Source organism: Alligator mississippiensis, chromosome 14, assembly GCF_030867095.1.
Source record: "Alligator mississippiensis isolate rAllMis1 chromosome 14, rAllMis1, whole genome shotgun sequence".
Lineage (NCBI taxonomy): Eukaryota > Metazoa > Chordata > Crocodylia > Alligatoridae > Alligator > Alligator mississippiensis.
In genome coordinates this window covers 43,032,952-43,057,950 of record NC_081837.1, presented here as the reverse complement: position 1 = coordinate 43,057,950, position 24,999 = coordinate 43,032,952, and the positions used below count along the sequence as shown (strand labels likewise).

Sequence of the window (24,999 nt, the reverse complement as noted above, 5' to 3'; positions counted from 1 at the left end):
TTCTTAAACCTGCTGGGCAATTGTAAAAATCTCCTCGTTTCATCTATAAATCTTGCAGATGAAGCCCTATGAATTATTTGCGTAATGAGATTAAGCAGACATTAATGTTACATGGTTTTAGATGTTTTAAATTCTGCAGATGAGAGAGGGTCAAGCACGGAAGGGCAATGTGATGCAGCGTTGTGCAAAGACCATGCGAACGGCTCATCTTCCTAGGGTCACATCCCCCTTGGGTGTGTCAAATGTCTCTCTCTGCACAAGAGCTCCCTTCCCTTTCCTTGCCAGTTTAAGACGGTATGTTCCCAATGTATCAGGAAAAAAAAGGGGGAGGAAAGGGGAGAAAGTGAGTGTGAGATAGGAAAAATATGGCAGAGAGAAAGAGCATGCTCTTTTATTTTTAGAGCATACATTCTTTGGATATAAATGCTTTGTGTTTTACCTTTTATAAAGCAAGGCTTTATGTAACTTCTGGGTATTGACAGGCAAGCATTGTACTCCAGCAACCCCCAGAATATTCTAATTTTGTTTCTGGAGAAGCAGAAATGAAAACCCCCAAGAAGATTTCTCAGGTGAAGTAGACATGAGAGCATCAATTTTTCTCTCATTAAACTAAACCACTTGGAGATGTATGCCAAACAGCTTAACCAAGGTTATTCTTACTGTGTGGGAGAAAGGAGCGTGGATACATTTAGTGGGAGAAGCGGGGAGGCAAGGGCAGCTGGGTCTGAAATGTCATGGGCTGCAGCTGTTTTTCTTAAGAGTTTGCAACAGAAAAATAAATACCAAACCACGCAGGCCCGTCCAAGGAATGCTGCTGTGAGAGCAACTGAGCGAAACAGAAATACCTTCATTTCTCCCCATGCACCGCTGCCCCTTGCAAGGCTGCCTCGTCCCGCTCATCTGTGGGTAACAATTCCCAGAGCCTGCAGGATAATTGCTAATGGGACGGTTGATTAATGGGGTAACAGAATCAAGAGGCTGACAGACATTACTGTCAACATGCTGGAGTCTAACGGATAATTCCCTGCTTAGAGATCTTAGGGCTATTTCACTGGGTGCAATTCAAAACCATTCCTCTGAATGAGAGAGACCTCAATGCTAAATACATGCCCCCACCTCTCTCTCTCTGTTCCCTCACCTGTTCCCATTCCTCCTTGCTCACAGGTCCTTATTTCCAGATGGGTGAAAGTTTGTAGCTATAAACTTTTCAAACAACTCCCAGCTAAAGCTAGTTGGGAATTTTGCAAGAAATGGTATGTTTGTGAATACATGCCATTTGCTTGAAGCTAAAGCTTCTCCTGCAAAAGTGGACTGTTTTCACCCGTGTGCTTGCTGGGATGTGTTCTCAGATCCAGAACAAAGTTTTGGACTGAAGAGATATTCATCCCAGAGTAGCCAAGCATGGCTGGGCTCTACAGCAGTTGTCCAAAATACAGAAAAATGGTAGAGCAAGGTTTTGAGTGGGCTCTTCTACAACCCAGGGAGAAAATATCCCTGCAACCAAGCTATGAACTATGCACAGGGTGCTTGCACTCTCCTGTTACCCTCCCTCCTACATCTTCAAAAGGTTTTGGTCCAGTCCTAAAAGAAATCAAGAGAAATTTTGAAAACCTAGTGACAGAACGTAGAAACACCTTTTCCAGCCTAGCTCTGCTCCTAGTCCTAGTCCTGTCTTCTAAGAAGAATCAAAGCACTAATCCACACTCTAATCAATAGTTACCTATACCTTGCACAACCAGGTTTTATTTATAAAGGGGGTGGGGGCAGCATCATTATCCTGCTGGCGTATAAATAAGGGCTGAGATTAACTGAGGCTCTTTTTAGCAGTGGTGACTTGAGGGTGGAAAGTGGGGATTTGCTATTAACTTGTTTCTTGCTTTTGGTAGTGGTTTGTTCTTAACTGCTTTCTGCTAAAATGTTTGGTAGTGATTTTTTTTTTTTGTATTTGCTAAAGATATTCATCATCAGGTATGTTAAAGCTCCTTGTGTCTACTATGTTTCCAGATGCATGGACTGATCAGCTGCAAGTGAAAGTATGGTGCTCTTTAGGGGAGTCCATACCATGGTAGCATTGAGTAAATAGGGCCCCAATCTTGGTTCTGTCCCAGAAAGGAGGTGGCTGGGATTTGCTTTGCTTGGGATGTCTCCCAGGGATCTCAAATCCTTTTTTCTCCAGCCATTTGCTCATGTGGCTGCCCCTACTGCCAACATCCATTCAGCTGTTGGTTGAAAGGGAGGTATCTCTTCTTAATCTCAGTTAGCTCTAGTTTAACACAGAGTTGGAAACTTCCCTCCCTTCAGTCATTTAGGGGGTTTGTTCAGCACAAGGGTTGTGATGGCTGTGTATCTATTGCACTGTGGTTTGTGCAGGTAAATAAACATGCATACAAATAAAACCTCTCCAAGTACTAAACCACCTATGAGACATCAATTATTTTCCTTGCCTAGATTCCTTTATTTGTAAGAAACCCTCCAAAACAGAAGGTCATGCTAAAAACTGGAGATGACAGTTGTGACAAAAGCTCCGAGACGGCTCCTGCAAGCTCCTATAAAAGATGCCAGCTACAAAAGGCCTTTGCAGGACCAATTTTATCTCTTTAACCTTTCCCACTTTCAAACAAGGTTTTGTGTTTTGTTTTGTTTTTTTGTTTCTTTTAACAATAGCCAATTGATTTTGCCATCTAGTTCTCAGTGGCATCAGCTCTTGGTTTTGGTGATTCTGGGAAGATAGGTCCAAGTGGCTGTTGTGTGATTCATTTTCCATGACCTCTGTTCTTTAAAGCTATTCACCTTGAAGGTGAATACTCTTCTTCAGTTAACCAATCAAATATACATACGGGAGTCTTCTCGGGAAGATGCGCGAGGGGAGTAATCAGGAAGAGAATGTGTTTTAGGATGAATTATTGATCACGGTTTCAATAAAAACAACCGTCCCCATGTCCTATTTAGCTGAATAGGATTGCATTTTCTGGTGGCCTTTACAGGGTTAAGGCAGATAACCTCTCTTCTTGCCAGACAACTCTTTCACCAGGCAACAAATGTTTGGGCCTTTTTTTGAGGATCCATGTCCAGAATGAGCCTATCTATAAAAACCTGAGAGAAAAATGTAACTAGGCTTAAAACACAATGGGCTCCAGGCTGCCATGGTAAATAATCATGGCATAACATCATGTGAGATAGATGGATAGATGGGTGATAAGGTTAAAAAAGAAATGTCTGAAACTAATAACCCCATGTAGATCTATACCATCTTCCAGCTAAAGATCTCCAAATGACACATGGGCATTCATTAATTAAGTCTCACAACAAACCAGGCCCCTTTGATAAATAGGCAAGCTGTGGCATGTATGATGAAGTGAGTTGCCTGCGGTGCCTCAGGAAGTCAGTGGCGGAGGCCAGAAATAAAAATCAAGAGCCCAGGTCCTCGGTCTTCCGCCTGGGACACGAGGCAAAGTTGATCAAAAAGGAAGAACCAGTTTTATACGACAGGTGAAACAATAATTAGTTCTGCCAAGACTGACGTCTTCTCTTCACACACATGCACAGTGCTGTCCTGTTGCTATGTTCGTTTCTGCATCCTAAAACGTTGTATGTATATTGCTCTTTGTTCACATTTATTAAAACTACAGCATAGAGACTGCTCCGTGTCTAAATGCAAACTGATCCTGAACTAATCACCTCTGCTGTATCTCTCATTCTCTCCTTTAGTTGTGTCTGTGTGTTTAATTAATAAAACATTTGCGGGGGAAAATAAGGCAGGAGGGGGGAATAGGAAGAAGAAGGGGTGAAAATGGGAAAAAGACAGTGGAGAAACCATTGCAAATGAAGTTGATTCCAGAGGAAAGGAGAAATATGAACAGGTCTACAGACTTCCAAACTGCATGCATTTCTTTCAGCTTTGGGAACCATCAAATGAAATAAATTATTAACACGTTGGACTGTATAGAATAATTTCTGTATTGAGGCCAGGCTGGGCTCTTTCCTGATCAAGTTTAACAGGAAAGGATTTAAATTGAGGTCCCCGAACTGAAAAGGTAACACATTAATCTAACTCATTACACAAGCCAGAAATGAATTCACTTTTTTTAATGATGAAGTATCTTGTTATCTGCCACAAATGTGGGCTATCAAAAAAAAGAAATGTTGGGCATGCAATTGGATGTGTATGAGACGAACAAGGAGGAAGAATTCAAATGGGCCAATATGACCATTTCTTTCTCCTAAGCTTGTCATCTTGCCTGTGGATTTTTGTTTTGATCAAACGTCAGTCGTGATGCTGTGGGTGGATATATATATATATATTGTACATGTATGAGTGTGTGGAAGAATAATTCTCTGTACTGCAGATGAGTCAAGATATTTTGCTTAATGGAGTAAAACTGTACAAGGGATGTTGGCAGAAGGGCAAATCAGAGGATCAGAATAGTCCCTTTTGAAACCCCTTTACATCCCTGCCTTTGCAACAGTTCCTGGAGTGCTTTGCTTGTTCTAGCAATGGATTTCACAAACCATGACCCAGAAGGTCTCACTTAGACTGAGTGACTCACCTGTTTGAGGCATCTCCATTTCTGGTGCAGCATTTTTGGCACTTTAAAGGGGCCTGGCTGTCAAAATCCTGAGCACGAGAAACAGGCCCCTTGAAGGTGCCTAAAACTGGGTGTCAGAATACAGAGCATCTGAAATCACCGGCTGCCTTCGAAGATCTTGGCCTTTGTCGGTTGCCTGAATAAGAACTGTATAACTCTCGTTTCCTGAAATAAGGACTAAGTTAGAGCCTGAGGTGCTCTGGGCTTTGCCTAACTCAAGGCTTGCTGGCTAGGACGCTTGCTGAGGAGTGAGACATGCAGGTTCAGACCCCGCCAGGCAAGGTGGGCAGCCTATAAAATGTATTAGCTACAACCTGCATGGTGCACAGGTCCTTTTTGGCATAGCAAAACCTTGCTGTTCATCGTGTCCATCCTTTTTCCGTGCAGTGGAGGCCTAAGTTTGGCGGCCCTCTGCACAGGTGAGGCGAGCAGCTGGGAAGGGGCCTGAGAAATGGCATTGTTTCAGGCTTGTCATTAATGACAATGAAACAGCATTAACAAAAGAGGGGGAAAGGGAGAAATTTAGAATCAGCAAAATGAGTCAGGCTGGGAGGGGTGTGTGGACAGCATGAGATGCCAGCAGGGAACAGCAGGCCAGAAAAAATAAAACCAGGAGCCTCTCTTGCATGCTTTCTTCCTGTCCTTTGTGTTAAGATAAAAATAACTAAATAATAGCAGGCGTGCCGGGCGGCTGTGGGATGAACAGCCCCGGACAGGCTTTCTGTGCAGGCAGAGACATTGCAGCAATGGCAGATGAGGGCTTCCCATGCTGCCTGGCAATCAGCATTGCCTTGCAGGGCAGTAACCAGAGAGGTCAGGCTCTAGGATCCCTTTGAATATTGATTTTTGGGTTGAAAAGGCTCAAGTCAGACCACAACAGGTGCCTGCAAGTGGTTGTGGGTCTGCAGAGCCCTGGGCAGTAGCACACAGGTGATGTGTGGCCCCCCGTGGTGCTTGTGAGTGGCAGTGATGAGTTCACCAGGCTCAGCTGGCTGGGTGTCACATGGCTGCCTGATGCAGGTGCAGCAAAGCAGGGTCCTGGCTGAGGCTGGGAGAGATGAGGACTGAGAAAGGGTTTTTGGGGTGGTGTGTCCTTGTGTTCGAGCCAGGAAGAGGAAGTTGGAGAAGAGGATGTGTGCCCTTGCAGCCTGGTAAAGTGGGGTAAGTATGGGTCAACACTGAGACTGTGTTTCTTGCTAAAACCAGTCCAGGGGAAAGGGATATGGTGTTTTATGTTGCCAGCTTCTGCTGCCTGCTGGCTAGTGTGCTTTCTTTCCGCAGGTCAAAGAGTGGAGGTGAGGCAATGCTTGGTGTCTGGGTGAGGAGGAAGAAGAGGATGCTTTGCTTGGTTTCTGCCTCAGGCCCTTCATTTTCCCCCCAGGTATGCATCCAGAGTGTCTGGAGAAATACAGGGCTTGTAAATGGGATCAAATCAAGGCAAGCAGACAGGACTGGGTCCCCCACATCCCTGAGGCAAGACCGTGTCCCACTGAAGTCGCTGGGTGCCTCTAGGGTGACTTTTTTTATGCCTAGTTCTTCACCTGCAGTCCAGTTTGCTTACATCAAGGTGATTGTTTCTCAGAGCCACCCAAAGTATCTGGATTAGGGTGAATGCAAAACCTCAGCCTAAAGCCCCCTTCCATAACATGCCCCACTTCCTTGCATATTGGGTAAGTGCTTAATTTGCTCAACTGTATAGCCCTGTGCTGCTGCTGGTTTTTTCCCCAGTTGCTCACCCTTGTCATATTGGAGTGATTTGCAACTGTGATGGCCTGGGAATGGTGTGAAGCAGGGATCTTTTGGGTGATAAACATTGCCAGTAAAAAAGATCACCCCAAAAATTTTTACCATTGTAACAAACCCTGGCTGCGTGCATATCGGTTAAGTGCATAAACTGCCTAAGTGCTGGGCATCCTTAAGCCTCACCTTCTGTCTTGTAGCAAGACTGTAGTCCATTTAACTGCGTAATAATCAGCCTAACTTAACTAGGGGCTCTCAATTTAAAGTTTCTAAAGCAGCCCCTAATGACACAGCATCTTCAAAGTGGCTATTAAAGGTGTTCTCCGAAACAAGGCAGAGAGACTAAATGAAGTGCAAGTAGCTAGGGAAGGCTGCTCCTCTAACGAGTATGGTTTACACTGAGTTCAGGTGAGTGTCTTGTCTTTTCCTGCTACCACCGCCAAGCCTATTCCCTTGCATGGAGCAGGCTGCATTCAAGATGCAGACCAAGGGGAACGTCCATGAAAGCAGATGCAAAATGATGCCAAGGCAGAGTGGTATTTTTTTCACATCTGTTCTGCTTTGACTTCCCACTGGTTAAACAAATATACAAGGCTGCAGCTGGGGTTGGGGTAAGGAGATCTTGGAGATTCAAGCCCACAGGACAATGTCTGTAACCTCCCAAGTGTTAATTCTGCATATCTATTCAGCATATCCCTGATTGATACTGTGCTGTTAAAGAGCCTTTGCCCTCCATCTTAACCATGGTTTGCAGGCTTGTGCGTGGCTGGAGCCGTGGCTTTTCAGCAGTGCTCAAGTTTGTACATATCCTTAGCTCATGTAACTGGTGTCGCTCCACTGGAGTCAGGAAAGCTGAGGCTGGTTTTGCTTTGGGGCCTATATGTGTGTGCTCTTGCATCTGTTATTTTTACCCCTTCTCCATGCTCTGTGATACTGCATGGGCACTAGGATGCGTTTGACTGCAAATATATGTGGTTAAGTCGTTGTATAGTGATTGAAGTCCACTGCACTGATGATTTACAGTCACTGAACAGTAGTATCCCTGCACAACTTGCCAAGCTGTGTTGTCAATCATCGCTGTAATAATCTTTTGTTTGGGTATTGTGCTTGCCACGTCCATATTTTGATATGATATGATGCCGCCAAGGTAAGATTGGCTTGGACTGAACAATAACTCATATGGGGCCAGAGCCAAAAAAGATAAAAGTGACTGCAGGAGCATTATTCTAACCTTATTATGTGACAGCCCTATCCTGCCTGGGGCTGAGTGTCTGTCGGCATCTGTTGAGGACCCTAGGAAATCAAGCTCCACCTGAACGATGAGTATCAGCAGGCCAGGTAGTTCAGGGCCTGGGTCAGCAGGGTCTTTCATAAAAGCCCTGTGAATCACTAAGGCTAAAAAAATCATTAATTAACCTTTTAGCATCATTAAAAAGATCTTGTGGCGCAGGGAGGTTCCTCGGAGCAGGAAGCGGTGAACAGGTGTGAAGTCCTGGGTGGGATCATCTTAATTCTGTCAGACTAAATTATGCCCTGGCTCTTGCTGATGTAATTCCCTTGACTTTCATGGAGCAACGCTTGATCTTGCACAAGTAAGCCTAGGGGGGAGCATTTGGCAAAGGCCCTCCTCTCTTTTGGGAAGGGAGTCCATTCATGTGCAGTAAAATGAACTTTTAAAGGTTGGTTTCCTTTGGGAGAAGGGTGAGGGGATTTAAACGGCTGAGAGAAGCAAGCAGAGTCAGTATGTGGTTAAAATGTTCTTCAGGAGGCTGCAATACTGGCTTACACAAGGTCTATTTAACTCTTGTGGAGCATTTTTAAAAATTTTTAGGTAGTTTGGTGCCCTGTGGGCTTTACAGAAGTGCCAGGTGAGCCAGGTGGCTACCTCCTATTGACTTTGGTTTTGACCCTAAATCATTTATTTGCTTTTTCCCCTGGAAAAGGGCCTGAGGATGAGGGAAGAAAACTAGTGCTTTGCCCAACTGCCTTGCTTGGAGACAGGAGCCCATTCCTACAGGTCTGGGGGTGTGCTGGGGCTGGGATGCCTAATGGAGGTAGGCGGTGGTGTTGCAGGAAAACCTTCCTCCAAAGGGAGCCTGGTGCCTGTTTGCTGTGGATTTATCACACGCTGCTTCACAGCGGGCCGGTCAGGCTGCGTACGACACACACTTTGTATAAACAGGGGTGCACTTTAAAGCCATCCTGTCAGACGTGCTTATGCCTTCAATCATAACGCATTTATTTCAGCGGCTCCATTGTTCTGCCGTTTTTGAGAGTCCAAAGCAAAGGATAAATTTCCCCCACTTTGTGCTGTCTATTAAGTCGCCAGATGTGTTTTATCTTGTGTAGCTTTGTGTCGGATAGTGAATGAAGGGAGCTAGGGGAGGGGGAAATCGATCCTAAATCCCCCCCACCCCAACTTGGCACCGATCAGGTGAGCCGTGCCAACATCTTGCATGTTGAGAGACAACCCAAGTTGCAATGGGAGTTTGTGTAGGCTAAAACGGAGACAAAGCAGCCAGTCAAGATGTGTGCACCCACCCCCATATCTGCAGATCTCCAGCGGGCAGATGGCTTACAATAGATGGCAACTGCTACGGTCCCCACTGCCTGCTCCTTTCTATCAAGCTGCTTCCCAAATCTGTGACTGTTACCAGCCTTCGTGAGAGTAGCGAGGCCCATGAGCTCAGCATGGGCCCTGGCACACAAGAGAGTGGCCGAGCCAAAAATTACACGCCTGTTTATACAAGCCATTCCAATGAGGAAGAGCAACCAGCATCTGTCTCCACATTAGGTCCTTGAGCGCTGCTTTCTCCCCTCAGCCAGTGCTGGCTTGTGTGCGGTGTTTATTAAACAATGCTTCTCTTTCTTAAGGAAAAATGTGCAAATGCAGTCCCTTTTACCAATAAAATTACAATAAATGGCACAGTGTCTGAAGAGCAGCGGCAGGACGTGGAGAAAAGGAGGCCTAGGTTGGAAGCTGTGCTTTGCAGATATGAGTGTTGCTTTTAGTCGGATGCAGGGCGCCACGTTTGCAGCAGATGTCCGAGCCTGGCTGCAGCTATGGTGTTTGCCTCTTGCAGGGACTTGTGCTGTAGGTGCAGTTGCTCGGCCATGCTAGGAAGGGGCTGCCTTTGAGGGCTGAACTGGTCCAGCCCTTCTTCCCCAGCTGCAATTCCCGTCTCTCTCACCACCTGCTTTTGTGCTGGCGCCGGTCTCGCCACGGGCAAGAGGGGTCCAGCAGCGGTGATGCCTCTCTGCAGCAGGAATGCCCCACAACACGCTCCAGCTGGTCACTTGGCACTGCCAAGGGGCATCTGTAGCAAGGGGTTTTATTACCATTCCCACCTGTCGGAGGGCTGATTTGAGATTCTCTTAAGGCCAGGTCCGAACTGGCATCCATGCTATTTACCTCTTTGGCTCTGGCCCTTGAGGACAAAGTCGGCAACAAGTCCCTCTCTCCGGGTCTGAATTTGTTGTTGGCACGCTTCCCTTCCCTGAAAGCCAATATGCTCCAGGCACCTTTGACCGGTCCTGCTGCATCCAAAACACCTCAGCCCCGACCTGCGTGGGACCACGTGTGGCAGCTCCTGGAGGGGGGCTTCGCCGGGCACAGACGGATATACTCAGCTTCACTAAGCAGGCACTTGGGGTTGTGTCAGCAGGGGCTCGTGCTGCAAAATTCAGCTCTGGACTGCAATTTCGTGGGTATTGGGAATCCGTGGTTTTCATCCAGCCCTCTAGCAAAGGAGGTGCCATTTTGTCTTTGAACAGCAATAGCATTAGATGGCACAGAGAGCCCTGTCCTTGCAGTGGGACTATGTCTAGTCTTCTAATTTATTTCCTTTTCAGCAGAGAAGGTATTTAGGAGAGTGGGGTGGAAAACACTGTCAGCATGCTGCAAAATGCTTTGAAGTTTTAGGAGACTTCCTCTGGGCTGAATCATGGGGCGGGGGGAGCCAAGATCCCAGTTTTGCACACTGAAAAATAACTCGAACGAAATGCTTAGTTTCTGACCACTTAACTTCAATCCAGCCAGCTGTTTTGTACCAGAAAACAGTGCCTCTTGTTCGGGAATGTCAAACCAACTGCTTCAGTGGTTTAAGGGGTGCAGGTTGTAGCTGTGTTGGTCTAAGGACATAGGCAGACAAGAACCTTGTCTGTCAATGGTTTAAAACTTTTTAGGATCTGTCCAAGGTCAAGAAATCTGCCAAAAACCTGACCGTTTCTCATGGAAAGGGTGTCCTGAGGATTCAATGACTCCTGATTTTTAAGGGGGGGAAAAAAAAAAGCTCTGTCAAGTGATTAGCCACGATCTCTCGAGATGAATAAGTGGTCAAAGGCCTATCTTTCTGCCCCTTGCAATGCCCTCGGTGCAAAGGCTTGTGCATGTTACCCTGTGATGTAGATGCCAGGCAGGTTCCCCCTGGCCCTTTGCACCCAATATAACACAGCTCCTGTTCAACATCTGGGAATACAACTGTGCTCTTCTTTCCACCTGGGGGGGGAGCTTTCCATTTGCTTTTTAAATCATTTCATGCAACACCTGGTTTTTTCACTTACAGTCAGCGTCTGCCTTGCTGGATGTAGACAGAAGATAAAACAAACAGACTCTTCTTTGCCAATGTAAATACCGGGCTGTTTAATGCACAGTAGCCCTCTGGTCTCTTCTCCGGAGGAGGCCATGTGAGCCCCAGCCCTACCTCTCCTGCTGCGAACAGGAAGTGGCTATTAACCACATTGATTCCCCTCTTAGCGCTAACGTTCCCCAGGGCTCGACTCTGGGGGCTGCGGCTCTGTGATGCTCATTAACGAGCTGCCTATTTTTGCATAAAGGCCAGGGCTTGCATGTATGCAGATGACACCACGCAGCGCCGGGAGGTGGCTGGGCCCCGTCTGCCATCAAAGCCGCAGTGCAATCAGACTCCGACAAGGCCTGCGCACAGCTTGAAAGAGAGCAAAACACTCAGCTCCCCGCGTGTCGGCAACAAAACCCGGCAGCGCGAGCAGAGCGGTGGCAGCTTGAGAGCACGGCGCTTCCCAGAGCTCCTGACACTGCTCCCTGCTTTATCTGGATCAAACTTATTTATTTGCATATCTCCAGACTTGTTCAGCATCCGCCAGCCAAGTGGGTTGACACATCCTGTGGCATCACTATAGCACCCTACGGCTGTTTTAGTTAAATGGGCTGCTGGCCCCTTGATTAGCCTGAAGCACGTTCCTCATGGGGAAGTGTGGGCATTACCGTGGAGCGATTAAACCGAACAAGTCTGCAGAAACCTGCTGCTGCCGGTGCCAAGCAGGGGCCATGGGAAGTGCTCTTTCTTTGTCATGCCTCTCCCACCAGCTCTCTGTGCCGTTAGCCTCTGTGTTTCGCTGGAAAAAAACACTTTTAAACTATTCACCCGACTAGCCGCCTCGTTCAGACTTTTCACAGCTTTGTGAACGTTACATGATTTGATTTAATAGCGTAACTAATCCAGGGCTGCTTAGGAGCTTCATGGTTGTCACTGCGTTGCAAGGCTTGGCCCCTCCAGATTTTGCAGGGAGGGTGGGAAGAAAACCCGAAATCCTTCTCCTGCCACATCCCAATCCATTGTTTCAGCTGCCAGAAATATAAGGTCGGGAGAAAGCGGTTGCGCAGCGCCGGATCGTCCTGGAGTGACACGCCGGGGCAGCTTTGTTACGGTGCTCCTGGAAGAAAGGAGCTGACATTGTTCCTTTGTCATCTTTTGTCCTGGAAGATACTAATACATTTCCCAAGACTTGTGCCTACGATGCAGCCGCCTCCAGGTCGAGATGCAGTGAATCAACAGCACCGTCCAAAATTTCAGTTAATAAAGAAAATCCTATGCAGGTCTGAGAAGAGGGGGACGTTTAGGGAGGCAGAATATCATGATGTAGATGATATTCAGAGCTAGCATCCTTGTGAACGGTGTCATGGGATCTTTAAGGTCTACTTGTTGGAAAGCCAGGGCTCTGCATCTCGCCTGGGTGACGTGACCCACCTCCAGCTGTTTCATTTCTGTAGAGACTCCCTAACAACACTACTGTCATTATCCATGTCCCAATGGGTTGGTAGTAAGGTTTCACCTTCATTTTGCATAGCTCGAGGATGCTGAATAACGACAAGAAGCTGCTGTGACATCTGGAGACTTGCACGCTCGTTCAAACTGCTCCGAGAAGTGCTTGATGGTGTTTGAAGTACCGGTGTCCACTTGGCCTTCCTGTCCCGCTCTCAAGTATGAATGATCTTCTAAGCTGCTTTTTGTTTTCTCTACTGGGATTTAGAGAGTTTGGGACTAGGATTCAGTTTAGTTTTTGATATTGTTGGGTATGATGATGGCAGCAGTGTTGGGGGGGGGAGGGGGTTGGGTTTTTTTGTTTTTTTGGTTTTCTGGCAGGGCTTGGAGGGGAAGCTTGCACGAGTAAAAAATGCCCCATCCCTGCTGGTGCATGCTGATGCATTTCTGTCCAATTCCCAGGCTCCTCCTTGAGTTTCAGGCCCTGATTAGAGCCCGTGCCGTGCTGGAGTGTGGCTCAGCTCCTCTGTCTGGGGTGCGAGACTCGGTACCACTGACCTAGCATTGCAGAAGCCCCCATGCGATGGAAAGAGTAGCTCCGTGCTGTGCATCAGGTCAGCTCCCTTGGGGCTGCAGTCTGTCTGCTGACACTTGCATTTGCTTCTGTGGCCTCTCTAGCTTGGGGAAGCCCTCTGAGTTTCCCAAACCCACTGATCTGGTTCTCATGCTTTGTGCTTGGACAATGAGAGTACCTTCTTCTGGTCGCATGTGCCGGCTCAGGAAGAGTGCAGCACACACAGGCTCTCTGGTAATTGCTGCCTTCTGTTCCCTGTAGATTTGATGGATGCTGGGGTGGAAAGTTGGGGAACAAGTCTGAAAGGGAGAATTACCTGACTTCTCACTCAGGTGACCCTCAGATTGAAACTTGGCGTTTGCCACCATGAGAATGCTTTGTCATGCATAGCAACACCAATTTGAAGCAGGGACACGAGGCCATAAAGCATTTGCTTTGCTACATGTGAGGATTATGCATCGTGACATGGCAGACAGCACCCTCATGCACCCTAAATCCAACCGTTCTGCTTGCAGTACACTGAATGCCTGCCAATAAATGGAAATGGGCACAAATCACCCCCAGTGCAACCACATTAAAGTCACAGGAGTCGTGCAAGGGATGACCCAAAAAATCAAGAGCTAATTGTGTGCTATGCAGAGGGTGGGGAGCAGGTGCTTGGCATCTAATGGGTGCGACAAAACCTCTGATATTGGGCTTTATTTTAATGTCTGCACTTGAGCTCTTGGATTTAATAGTGACAAAACCACCAGTAGGATTTGAAGGAAAATGTTTCACCTGTAAATGGAATGACATCCTTCCTTTTGGGGACTTTTCTTCCTTTAACTAGCATCTGGAAACCTATAGCAGGATTAGACTCCTCCACAAAATTCAATGGGATAACCACCACACCTACGGACGAGTCTTTGTGTTCAATGGCGTTCGGTAGAAATCTTCTGTCACGGTAAAGTTTGTTGGCTATCACCCTTCAGGACCTTGCCTAAAGGACTTCAGAGCTAGCATCCCTGTGCATGGTGCCGTCCGATCTTTAAGGCCCGCTTGTCGGAAAGCCACCCTGCCACTTATCCCTGCAGGCTTAATGAAGTAGCAACTGGGTCTTGAACGTCAGGGCTCTGACAGCTCGACTGTCGACAAGAGACTCAAGCTAGGACCACTTTAATGCACAGGGGACATGAAAGCCAATAAGAATTTTTCTCCCCCTGGTTCCCCTTGCAGATGCAGGAGGAGGAGCCTTCAGCCCACTTTGGGAAGCTTTTCTTTGCTGGTTTTGTCCCATGCATGTGTGACCTACCTAGACACAAAAGTGACGAGGGTCGGGTGCCTATGCTTCACTCGAGCAAAACCATCACTGAGCTCAGTACAGCTCTCCACTGCTATGTGATGCTTTAAAAAGCATAGTTCATAATGAGGCCTCTCCTGTGCATGATGGCAAGCTACCTAACTAATGCGAAACTCTGCGTTAAGTATTGTTAGTGCAGAATTGGGGGGGGTGTCTGGATCCCTGGCATGTGTATGATCTGCAATTCCTTTAGAGGCTGGTCTACTTCAGGAAATTAGACTGGACTACAGCTATCAGCTAAAGTAATCGTTGCCTTAGATAAAATGGTAAGGGTGCGGACATTCATTGCTGCAAGTGCCAGGTTCAGTGTCTGTTAACAACCGATGGGTTCCCTATTACCGGGGAGCGTAGCGATTTAAAGAGCTGACACTTGAGACCTGTAGTAATAGCAATACTTTGCATTTTTATAGCACGTTTAGCCTGAGGATCTCCTAGAGCTTTCTAAACACTTTTTTAATTAAGCAAAGACTCCTACCAGCGATGTCAAATAGGTATTGTTAGATCTGTTTTGCGGGGTAAATTGAGGCAGTGTTCTCGACTTGTCCTGTCTCCCCTTGGTCGTCGGCAGACCCGTAAGCCCAGGTGTGCCAGAAAACAGGGGTCCTAAATTGTTCCATCCCGCGATCTGCTCATTGTGCCTAAGAAAGATAAGGACCCACGAACATGGACTTCATGCTCCGAGAACTTCCCTAACAATCCTAGCTCATTTTATCTAGTTAGTTAGCAGGACTAAAGACCAGTCAGGTTTAAGTGACTTGTCCTGGAGACTTTCACAAGATAGAAGAGTCCAGCATCTGCCGTTGTGTTTCTCATGTTCATCTGTATTTTTTTTTAAAGATGTTTTGGCTACTAAGTCACCGCAATAAAAGCTCCATTAACCTCTCTGCTTGTCATACATGGGAGCTGGAATGATTTCAGTGCCACAAATAGAACAAAGAAATCTGACACTCATTCTTCAAGCAATTAGACTTTGCAAAATAAACTGTGTGCATTTCATTAAGGAAATAGATCCATCAGTACTGGGAATGCTGTTTATGAATATTTCCTTGTAATAGAAAAATGCACAGGTTGACAGAATGAATTATGAGAAATATATTTACAAACAGCTGTTAAAAGGCCCATATATAACTGGCTTTTCTGTTTTCTTTTTGATATGATATTTTTAGTTGCTTGCTAAGGCACCTTCACTGGCTCTTCCTTCAAGAAAGGTAACCTTGATTAATATATTCAGACTTCATCAGGATGCAATTGCAAGGAGGGAAGAACAGTGCACAGAGGATGTCTCTGTCTCTCTCTCTCCTGCTCTCTTTCTACTAGTCTGTCACAGTGACATCTGAAAGCCGTGGCAGGCTCCATGTCTCGGAGGTGTGCAATTCACCCAAATGCCCATGAAGAGCTATTTCATTATATCTATTTGCACAACCCTCCCTGTAAAATCATACATCCTAAACCCTACCTGCTTACACCACTTCTAGTGGCACTACTTCTGTACCCCCATGCGTGTAGGAGAGACAACCCCACTAATGAAATGATGGTTTGCTTTTGCAAACTGATTGAAGGATGAGGACCAGGATTTGATCTCGGTTACCTGTAACAAACTCAGATTGACTCTGGATTTACCTCGGTATAACTGAGAGCAGGATGGAGCCCAGGGTTTCACTAGCGGAGGCAGGACAAGAGACCTGCCTCCTGGGAATTTTAATGCAACTGCCCCGCGAGCCGAGACAACGGGGCAGCCGTGGCTGCGAACTGCTCAGTGAGGTTGCTGCCTGGAAGTCACGATTCCTGAGCTCTTCCCTTGACTTGTGTGACCGTGGCCATGTCTGAGCCTTTTGTTTCCCTGCCTGCAAAATGGGTTCTCGGGTGAACCCAAAAGCATGCTATATGGCTCCTTCGCTCTTGGCAGGGTGCTTTGAGATCCTGGGCTGAGTCCTGTGCTAGGGTTGGGAAGCATTACAATGACAGTAGCCATTTCCTTCCTTTCCATGCATTTTTGCCTCCCTTGAGTGCCTTTGGCCCTGCTTTCAGCAGATTCTCAGTTTCATCTATCTCTGATGAGGCCCCAGGGTTGTTTCCACCTGAAAGCAGCAGCATCTGCCACGGGTATGGCAAAACTCTTGCAAGAGCTGAACTAGGCAAGCATGGGCAGGAGGTACGCCAGAGGGTTTTTTGTCAGCCTAAAGGATGTGTCTCTAGACATCGAAGGGTAGATGCAGACCTAGGCTTTCCCTGTCTGTGCACAGCAATCTCTACTATGACCCAGTTTAGCACAGAGCTCAAGCATGCAACCAAGTCCATCTCTGTCAGCAAAGCTGTTTAGTACCTGTACTCGATATCAGTAGGATGCATGAGCGTCAAAAGTTAGCAGGCACATCAATCCTGTACTGAACAGATGCAGACTGTTCAATTGGGGGTCTCCCCAGCATGTCTGTCAAGGACTTTAATGTCACTTGGAGACTCTAAGGAGTTTATATGAAAGATGTGAAGATAATGCAATTTTCTGATGATGATTAACCCAGCATGACCAGGGGGTATAAGGCCTAATGATCAGGGAGGTCTAGCAGTGGCCTGCAGGAGCTAAGGGCTTTGTAGCCTTGGCCATTGCACCCAGCTGAAGCTCGTGGAGCTGCCAGGACCACCCAACCCTGACCCCCTGCATAAAAGGCTGGCAGATCCCACCCTGTGACTCTTGCACCTAATCCAAGGGTTTGTGCATGGGCTAACTGAGGCACCCCACAGGGATTACCAGGTTTGTATCTTGGGCCTTCAGATGCATTTATAAATCTCTCTCTCTCCTTCAAACTAAACAAGTAACCTTGAGTGAGAGGAGGAAGGTGTCTGCTGAGTAGCTTAAAGAAGTCAGGGGAGGGTCCAGTGCTTTAGGTTCAGCGTGGATGTAAGGATTTAACACCTTACAGGAGGGTTTTGAACCGCAGGGACCAACCCCAATACCTTTATATCCCTATACCTCTCTGAAGTCAGGACATCTTCCATGTCTTAACAGCAAGAGATGACAGAGAAAACAGCTAGCATTTGGATGTGAATAGCCAGCTCCCATGACATCCATAGGCAAGCTTTTCTCTCTTATCAATTCCCCTCTTGCCTCCTGCCTCTTTGTTCCTGTCACTTGTGTCTAGGACCTGCTCTAAATAGCACACGAGTGATTGAGAAATTCTCTGGCTGGTCTCGCAACCTGTCCACAGCCACCAATTCGGATGGTTTAATTGCTAGCTTGGATACTGTTGCTAGGTGGAAATGCCTCCGATGGGATTGGAGGGAGTGGTGGTGACAGCATCTGCAACCATGTGCTAAAACCAACTGTTTTACAACCTTGTTAAACCTCATTCAGGGGCAGACTTTCAAATGCCTGACACGACAAGGTCATTAGGTGCCTAATGGAAAACCAGTGGGAGTTGGGCACCTCGCTGCAATCGGTAGATTTGAAAGTCTCCCTCCCCCCACCGCCCCGAAGTCACTTTAATATTTTGGGGCAAGTCATCTCCTTACTGAATCAGCTGTGTTTCTGCACATGTGCCCACTTAGGTGAAGCCAGAGCTTGGAGGGCCGAACTGTGGTTTGGTTTAGCAGAGGTGACACTTCCAGGGGAAAGACTGGGCACCGTGCAAGCCTGTTACCTTGGCTTTATTTGCAAAATTCCCATTTTGCAGACTCGGATGCGAGAGGAGGAATAGAAGGAGACCTGGAGTGAAAAAAGCAGCCATCACCTCCATTTGCAGCATGGCACAAGCATCTGTCTACCCAGGAAAAGTTTCCTTCTAACAGAATATATAGCAATAAATGCTTCTGGGGAGGCAGGGTAAGAGTTGCAGGTCTTTGCCTCTCTAGTTGGCATCTAGTCCTGCAGGTGGTCACAACATCAACCACTTTGTGACGAAGCCATCAAAAAAGCCAATGGCACTTGATCGTGCATCAGCAGATGCATGATGAATAGGTCCAAGGAGGTGATACTTCCCCTCTATCGGGCGCTGGTCAGACCGCAGTTGGAGTACTGCGTGCAATTCTGGGCGCCGCACTTCAAGAGGGATGCGGATAACCTGGAGAGGGTCCAGAGAAGGGCCACTCATATGGTTAAGGGCCTGCAGACCAAGCCCTACGAGGAGAGACTGAGGCACCTGGACCTCTTCAGCCTCCGCAAGAGAAGGTTGAGAGGCGACCTTGTGGCTGCCTATAAGTTCATCACGGGGGCACAGAAGGGAACAGGTGAGGATTTATTCACCAAGGCGCCCCCGGGGGTTACAAGAAACAATGGCCACAAGCTAGCAGAGAGCAGATTTAGACTGGACATTAGGAAGAACTTCTTCACAGTTCGAGTGGCCAGGGTCTGGAACGGGCTCCCAAGGGAGGTGGTGCTCTCCCCTACCCTGGGGGTCTTCAAGAGGAGGTTAGACGAGTATCTAGCTGGGGTCATTTAGACCCAGCACTCTTTCCTGCCTATGCAGGGGGTCGGACTCGATGGTCTATTGAGGTCCCTTCCGACCCTAACATCTATGAATCTATGAACAGTGAGAGAACTAGGGGCTTGGTAACCTATTTAATCTGATCACAGCTCTGATCAGCAGATAGCATCTTATCCAGGCCAAGAGTATGCAATATCAGTACTGAAATATTCAGGTGTCTGTCAGCATATTATTCAGCTGCTGCGGGTTTTTTTTTCCCCCTCTCTGTTTATATAGGATGTAGTGTACAGGGTGAAGTTTGTGGTGAACAACAAAACTGGAGCTCAAACTGTGTTGAAGCCCGTTGCTTTTCTACGTTGTAGTTGTTGCTGATGCCTTTGCTCAATAGCTGCAATGTGGGGCATCTGTGTTGTCGTGGACCAGGACACTTGGCTTAGTTATTTTGGTCACTTCATGTTAATAACCTACCACTGAGACTGACTGTTCTTTAAAAAAAAACAACCCCGAAAAATAAAAAAAAATGAGAACATAGCCTTCCAAAGGAGTGCGATTTGGCATGGCAGGCACACATCCCCACACCTGGTCTGCACGCTCCCTCTCTAGGGTGCTTCAGTTGATGAGAATCCTCCTATCTGCAAGGAAAATCAACTTTAGAAATAGTTGAGAGAGAGCGCCATTTTCTTTTTCACTCCCCACCAAGTGATTGATTTGGTCTGTAAGACGCGTCAGATCATTGAGTCTAGTAATATAATTTTGCTTATTATCCATTTTTGTATATGATCAATATGATAAATATTAGAGGAACGTCGAGGAGCCAACTGGGCCATTTCTGACAATAGCAGAGTGACGAGGGGCGCGCTGCACCTCGATGCCGTGTGCCTCGTGAAGCAGAAAAGCAATTCAGTCAGACTAAAGGCTACAGATGAGACTGTATATTCTCAGCAATAAATGCAAATGATTGGAATTCATTTCCCTAGTAAAAGGAGAAGGGGAAAAAAAAATTAAGGCTAAAGATGATGCAGATCAAAGAATTCAACTTTAAACCGGCACAAAATTAACATAAAAGAAAACACGGCTCTAAAGAGGGTGAAAAATAGATTTCACTAAAATAATCTGTGCTAATGAATAGACCCTACTAGCTTTTTGAAGTACCTCGCTGCTATACATCTATATGCATATAAATATATAAAACCATATACAATAGCATCAGGCCTAACTGCAATCACTCTGCTGAGAACTGCTTGTAAATATTTGGATGTTCATTGGCCCATGAGAACAAATCGCCCTCTCTTAATATCAAAGAGGGTTTTGTTGGGTTGGTTGGCTGGTTTTTGGCGTTTGTTGTTGTCGCTGTTTTTTTGCTTTTTCCTTTATTAGGAAACAAATGGTCTTTTTAATTTATTTTTTTTAAGCCTGTTGTTTGTTTTGGGCGTTTTCTGCAAGTCGGATTTATTTAATTTTGTGTTTGTTTGCTTCATCATCGTTTATGACCAAACAACAATGTCTGCATCCTTCTTGCTGAGGAAAGCGAGGTGGCGGTTCATCATGAAATAATACTCAATTTTTTCCCTGTAATGAACTGAAGAAGAAAGAGGAGCTTACCGGTAGAAAAGTCCAATTCAGTTTGTACTCTCCACGAAGCAGTGATATTCTCATAACCTGCAGTATCCTTATTGTAAATGGGTGTTTGGAGCCCTTTTGGCAGAATTTAATCTGTGCGCTCGATGCTGTAAACTGTCCAGAGCAAAGGTCATCCTTTTTTAAAAAAATTTTATCATGCGTGTGTACAAAGCCTAGCCTAGTAGTCTTGGTTTGTGGGTTGTAGGCACTGTCACAGTACAAATAATATTGAGCACATTGTGAAATCATGCCTTAGAATAAAGATTTCATATTTAATGGGGGAATTGTGTGTGGGGGTGTTCCTTCCTTTCTTTCTCCGAGCCTGTGTAAAACTTTCTGTATTTGATTTAAAATTCTCCTGTTCTAAGGCCTGTTGTTGGAGATTGTGACAAATCAAGGACGGAGGAAAATGTTGTGCTTTAATCGAAAACACTACTTTTTGCTACACACGAGGGATGACAATCCTGCAGTGACAGTGCTGGAACAGGACGCTGAGATGCAAGCCCCATTCACAGGTGTGCCATGGTTTTGCTTCTGGGACTTTAGGTGAGTCATTGTTCTGCAGCTTCTCATCTCTAAATTGGGGATCAGTGAGGTATAGGAATATATATTTTTTATTATCAAATAATAAAAAATAATCCCTCCTTAGCCTTACATGTTCAGAACTTCATTCAGCCAAATGCTTAATGAGCATTGTCCTCAATTCATCCTTATTCAGTTCATAATCTCAATCTAAAAGGCTCCAGTTCATAATCTAAAAGGATCCAGTTCAGCACTCCATCCTTATTCAATGAAACGACTACGGATGTGCTTAATGCTAGATATGTGCTTAAATACCACTGAATACCACTACGTGGATACTTTGGGTTTAGCGTACAGTGGAGTATTTTTCTTAGTAAGGATGCACTGCTAACTCAGGGTTTAAACTTTAAGATCTGTGGGATTCGTGCCATCTCCTGCTATATCTGTATAGCAAAGTGAGAGTCCAGTTTTGGCTGAAGCCTCTAGATACTTTTGTAATAGCCCTAGAAAACAATACTGTAATAATAGGCCAAACCACTGCAGCAGCTCTGCTCTATGCTGGCATGGTTTGGCAATTGCTGAGGAGATACAGATCCTGCAGGGATAAGCACCAAAACAAGTCCAGAAATGCCGATATGAATCCTGTAATGGCGTGTGTTGTTTTTGATTGGATAGCTACATGAAACGGGGTCCCTCGTGCAGGCTTTGCTCCCCAGATCTGTATGCTACGCTCTGCTCCACCGTGTCAAGGTGTGCATTCAATGTGTTTTCAGAGGACCCCGAGCTGTGTCTTGGCTCACAGGGCAAGCAAATGGTTATAGGGACAATTTAAGCAGTATTGGCGCTCAAGTGTTTTGCATGAAAGCTGGACCCTGACTAGGGTGGAAGACACGTATGGTACATAGACATGAGCCAGTGGCGAAGCATGACGCGCCAGTACCAGCACTGCTTGATAACCGCTCATCTGGAAGGCGTTCGGTGTTTTAGTTTCTGTGCAAATTGAAATTACAGCACTGGACAAACAAATATGACTTGGGATTTGTTTTCGAGGCCATCTGAAATGATTCAAACCCTGAAAATGCCAAGGGAAATGGAAGGCTGCAGAAACTTCTGTGCCAAAATCATTCAGGAATCTGAAAAAGTTCATCAGATGTTGGCAGAGTTATTTCTTTGGTTTCCCCCGTAGCCAATCCACACTTTCCCCCGAGCTCCATCTCTGGCCTAGACAATATGAGGAGTAGTGTAAAAGAAATATCTAAGCGTGTGTAATTGGAAGCAGTCCTTTCCCTTTGTCTGGGCTGATATATTTAGACGGTTGTCTTGCGCTGCCAATAAATATTTTGCCAAGGAAAACTTTCTTGTTTAAACCTTCAGCTTATCCAAATAAAGAGAGAAGAGCTGGAAGTGGGCCTTGGCAGAGCCGGAGATGGATTTCAGTTGGGAACAATAATCCGCTGCGTCTAATTTTGATCGAGTCCGTTTGCTTCCCTTTGAAATAGGTGTCTGGTCTACTTGTGCGTACAACCAGCAGGCCATACAGCTTGCCCACCACATGGGGCTGTTTACAACGTCAATCACAGCGTTCGGCTCTTCGTTGGCTGTTTGCCTTAATTTGTTTCTTTGGCTGGCGTGCTGTTCAAAGATTGATTGATTGAATTACTTATTTTTCCATTCCTTATGAGTCTAGGGCCGCCCCTTGTCATGCAAGGCAATTGGGAGAAGTTGCATCCAGGCCATGAGCTGACACCCTTGGTAGACTCAAGGACTGGAGCATGACGACTTGATGGCTTAGGAACATGTTAATGAGATGCCGCGTGCATGGGGGAGGTTATGGGGGCAAATCCTCAGTTGGTGTACATAATTTCAACCAAGCTATAGCAATGTATACAAGCCGAGGAGCCGGCCCTTCCAGTTGGAGTCCATCCCAACTCGGTGCTGGTGGAAAGTTGTTTCCATTGCTAATGAATAGGAATCTAATGTTAAGAAAGAACAATAAAGCCCACCCCACAGCACACTACCGCGATGATCCCTTGGCCAGCAGTCTCAGTTGAGCCTAGGGGCTGAATGAGCCTTCAAGAACCTCCTCAGGGCCTCCTCTTCAGCAAACCTGGGGTAAGCTCCTACCAGGGCTGTGCTGTGTCATAGTTCAGAGGAGTTTCTCCCAAGTTCATATAGAGATGCATTGGCCGCTCTGTGCAGAAGACCAGTCCAAGGCCAAGTACCACTGAGTGTTGTCAGGCGTCGACAGGGGACTGAGTGGTGTGCAGCCGTTCTCCTCTGCAAGCCACCCACCCACCCAGCACTGTATTAAGTCCTATTTTGGCATCATAGCGTGATCCATTAATGATCTGCTTGGTGAACTTGATCTCCAGCACGAGCTGGAAAGGCTCTGATGTCATCCACTGAAGGGTTCGACCCTACACGCTTCAAGGACCTGATCCCGAGTCCTTTGAAGGGTTGAGGTTGGAGTCTATGGAGTCGCCAAGACTGACCTCCTTTTCATTAAGGGGATGCAGATTTGGGAGGGGGGGGGCATTGATCCTGCCCTCCCAACCCCCCCCCCAATAAAATTCACTTTATAAGTGCTTTCTCAGTTTCAGTATATTATTCTTGATCATTTGTAAGGGGGAAGAGTGGTGAGCAAGCTGCATGGACAGAGCTACAAAGGGATGATTTTTCACTGCCTTGCTACTGCTTTAATCTCCAGGCTGTTCAGAAAGGGAATGTTTAATTGGTGCCCTGGTGAAATAAAACGTTAAAATATATTGAAAGGCGGCCTCTTTCCCTCTGTTGTAACATTAATCCCCCAATATCTTCGAGCCCCTTGCCGGGTATTGAGCTAAAGAAAGGAGCTGGAGGAGGTCCTCCTCTATACATCTGTCTGTAATGCAAAAACTCCCTCGGTACACTTATCATACATAATCCAATACCTCAATTAAACCTGACAGACCTTTCTGCAATAACAATTTAAAGACACAGAATAAATCTTGCCCTATGATATGTCTTTATGACTCAAATCGGGCTTTTCTGCATTTTTTGAGGTAGCTTGTGCGGGGGGACACTTGTTTGTGAACAAAAATCTGGGGTGGACCCCCGGCTCTTGTGTGGAGCATGTAGTGGTTAGGCGTGTGTGTGTGTGTGTGTTATGTACACAGGCAGAAACAGTCAGGGAGAGTTTTTGAAGAGACAGATTGGACCAGGAGCTGTTATGCCAAATAACAGTGCAAATGAAAAAAGACCAATAGTTTTTTTTTGTGGGGGAGAACAAATGGGTCCATATTCTGAATGGCTCTTTATCAAGATTTGTATGACAGGTGTTTAAAATAAGCCTGCATCTTCCCTTCTTCTGTAAGCCAGACTGAGCTGTAGCAAGAGAAAAGGGTTTCTCTAAAGTCTGGAGCTTCTGTTTGACGGTCAAGGTCCCTACACCCTACCTCATCCTCCAAAAAGCAGCCTGGGAAGAAGTGCTGGCAATCCAGTGAAAGGATCTGAAGTGATAAGCAGCATTTCTCAGTCGCTTACAAAAAAGCTTTATAGACCTTGTAGCAGAAAGATTCACAATAATGCAACCATTAAATAAAAGGATTTCTAGCCTGCTTTCTTCCTGCCCCCACTGTTAAAGATCTTGATTCCCACACCAAGTTGGAGAAAGCAAGAAAGCAACTAGGATTTTAGAGAACAATTTTATTCCTTATTATTATGGCAATGCACTAGATACAGGACCATTGAAGGAGACAGCACTGCATGATAATCATCCTAGTTCCAGTCAGTCTTGACAGTATGCTCCATTGCTTGTGTTCATTAGGACAGTAGGTCTAAAATGCTCATTTCTTCATGATGATGTGGTGGATGATAGAGATGTCAAGCGAGTGCTATGAGTAATGCACAGTTTTATCCCTAGAGTTGCTTGTTGAGAATAACACCCACCTTTTCAGACTTGGCAGAGTCTGTGGCTTCAGGGCATATTTGGTTAGTCTCTGAGGTGCAATGTATTGTGGCTATAGCTCAGGAGATCTTGTGTTTCTGACTAGTCACATATAACATGTTTCTAATTTGGACTAAAATAGTCAAATCTGGACTTTAGTCCAAGTTTTCTGCAACTTGGACTAAAATATAGAGAAGCTCCTCAGTGATTCTGTAACCCTTTCCCAAGACTCTGCCTCCCGCTTACATGCAA

The 24,999-nt window shown here is 46.2% G+C and overlaps 1 long non-coding RNA gene across 1 annotated transcript; it reads left to right on the top strand.

The window, feature by feature from the left end:
- Positions 1-5,333: 5,333 nt before the first annotated feature.
- LOC109286238 (uncharacterized) lies at positions 5,334-23,570 on the top strand. The gene is made up of 5 exons (XR_009456591.1): positions 5,334-5,747; positions 5,868-5,967; positions 12,435-12,568; positions 20,669-20,846; positions 22,197-23,570. It is a non-coding gene; the product is annotated as an uncharacterized LOC109286238 (long non-coding RNA).
- Positions 23,571-24,999: the final 1,429 nt, after the last annotated feature.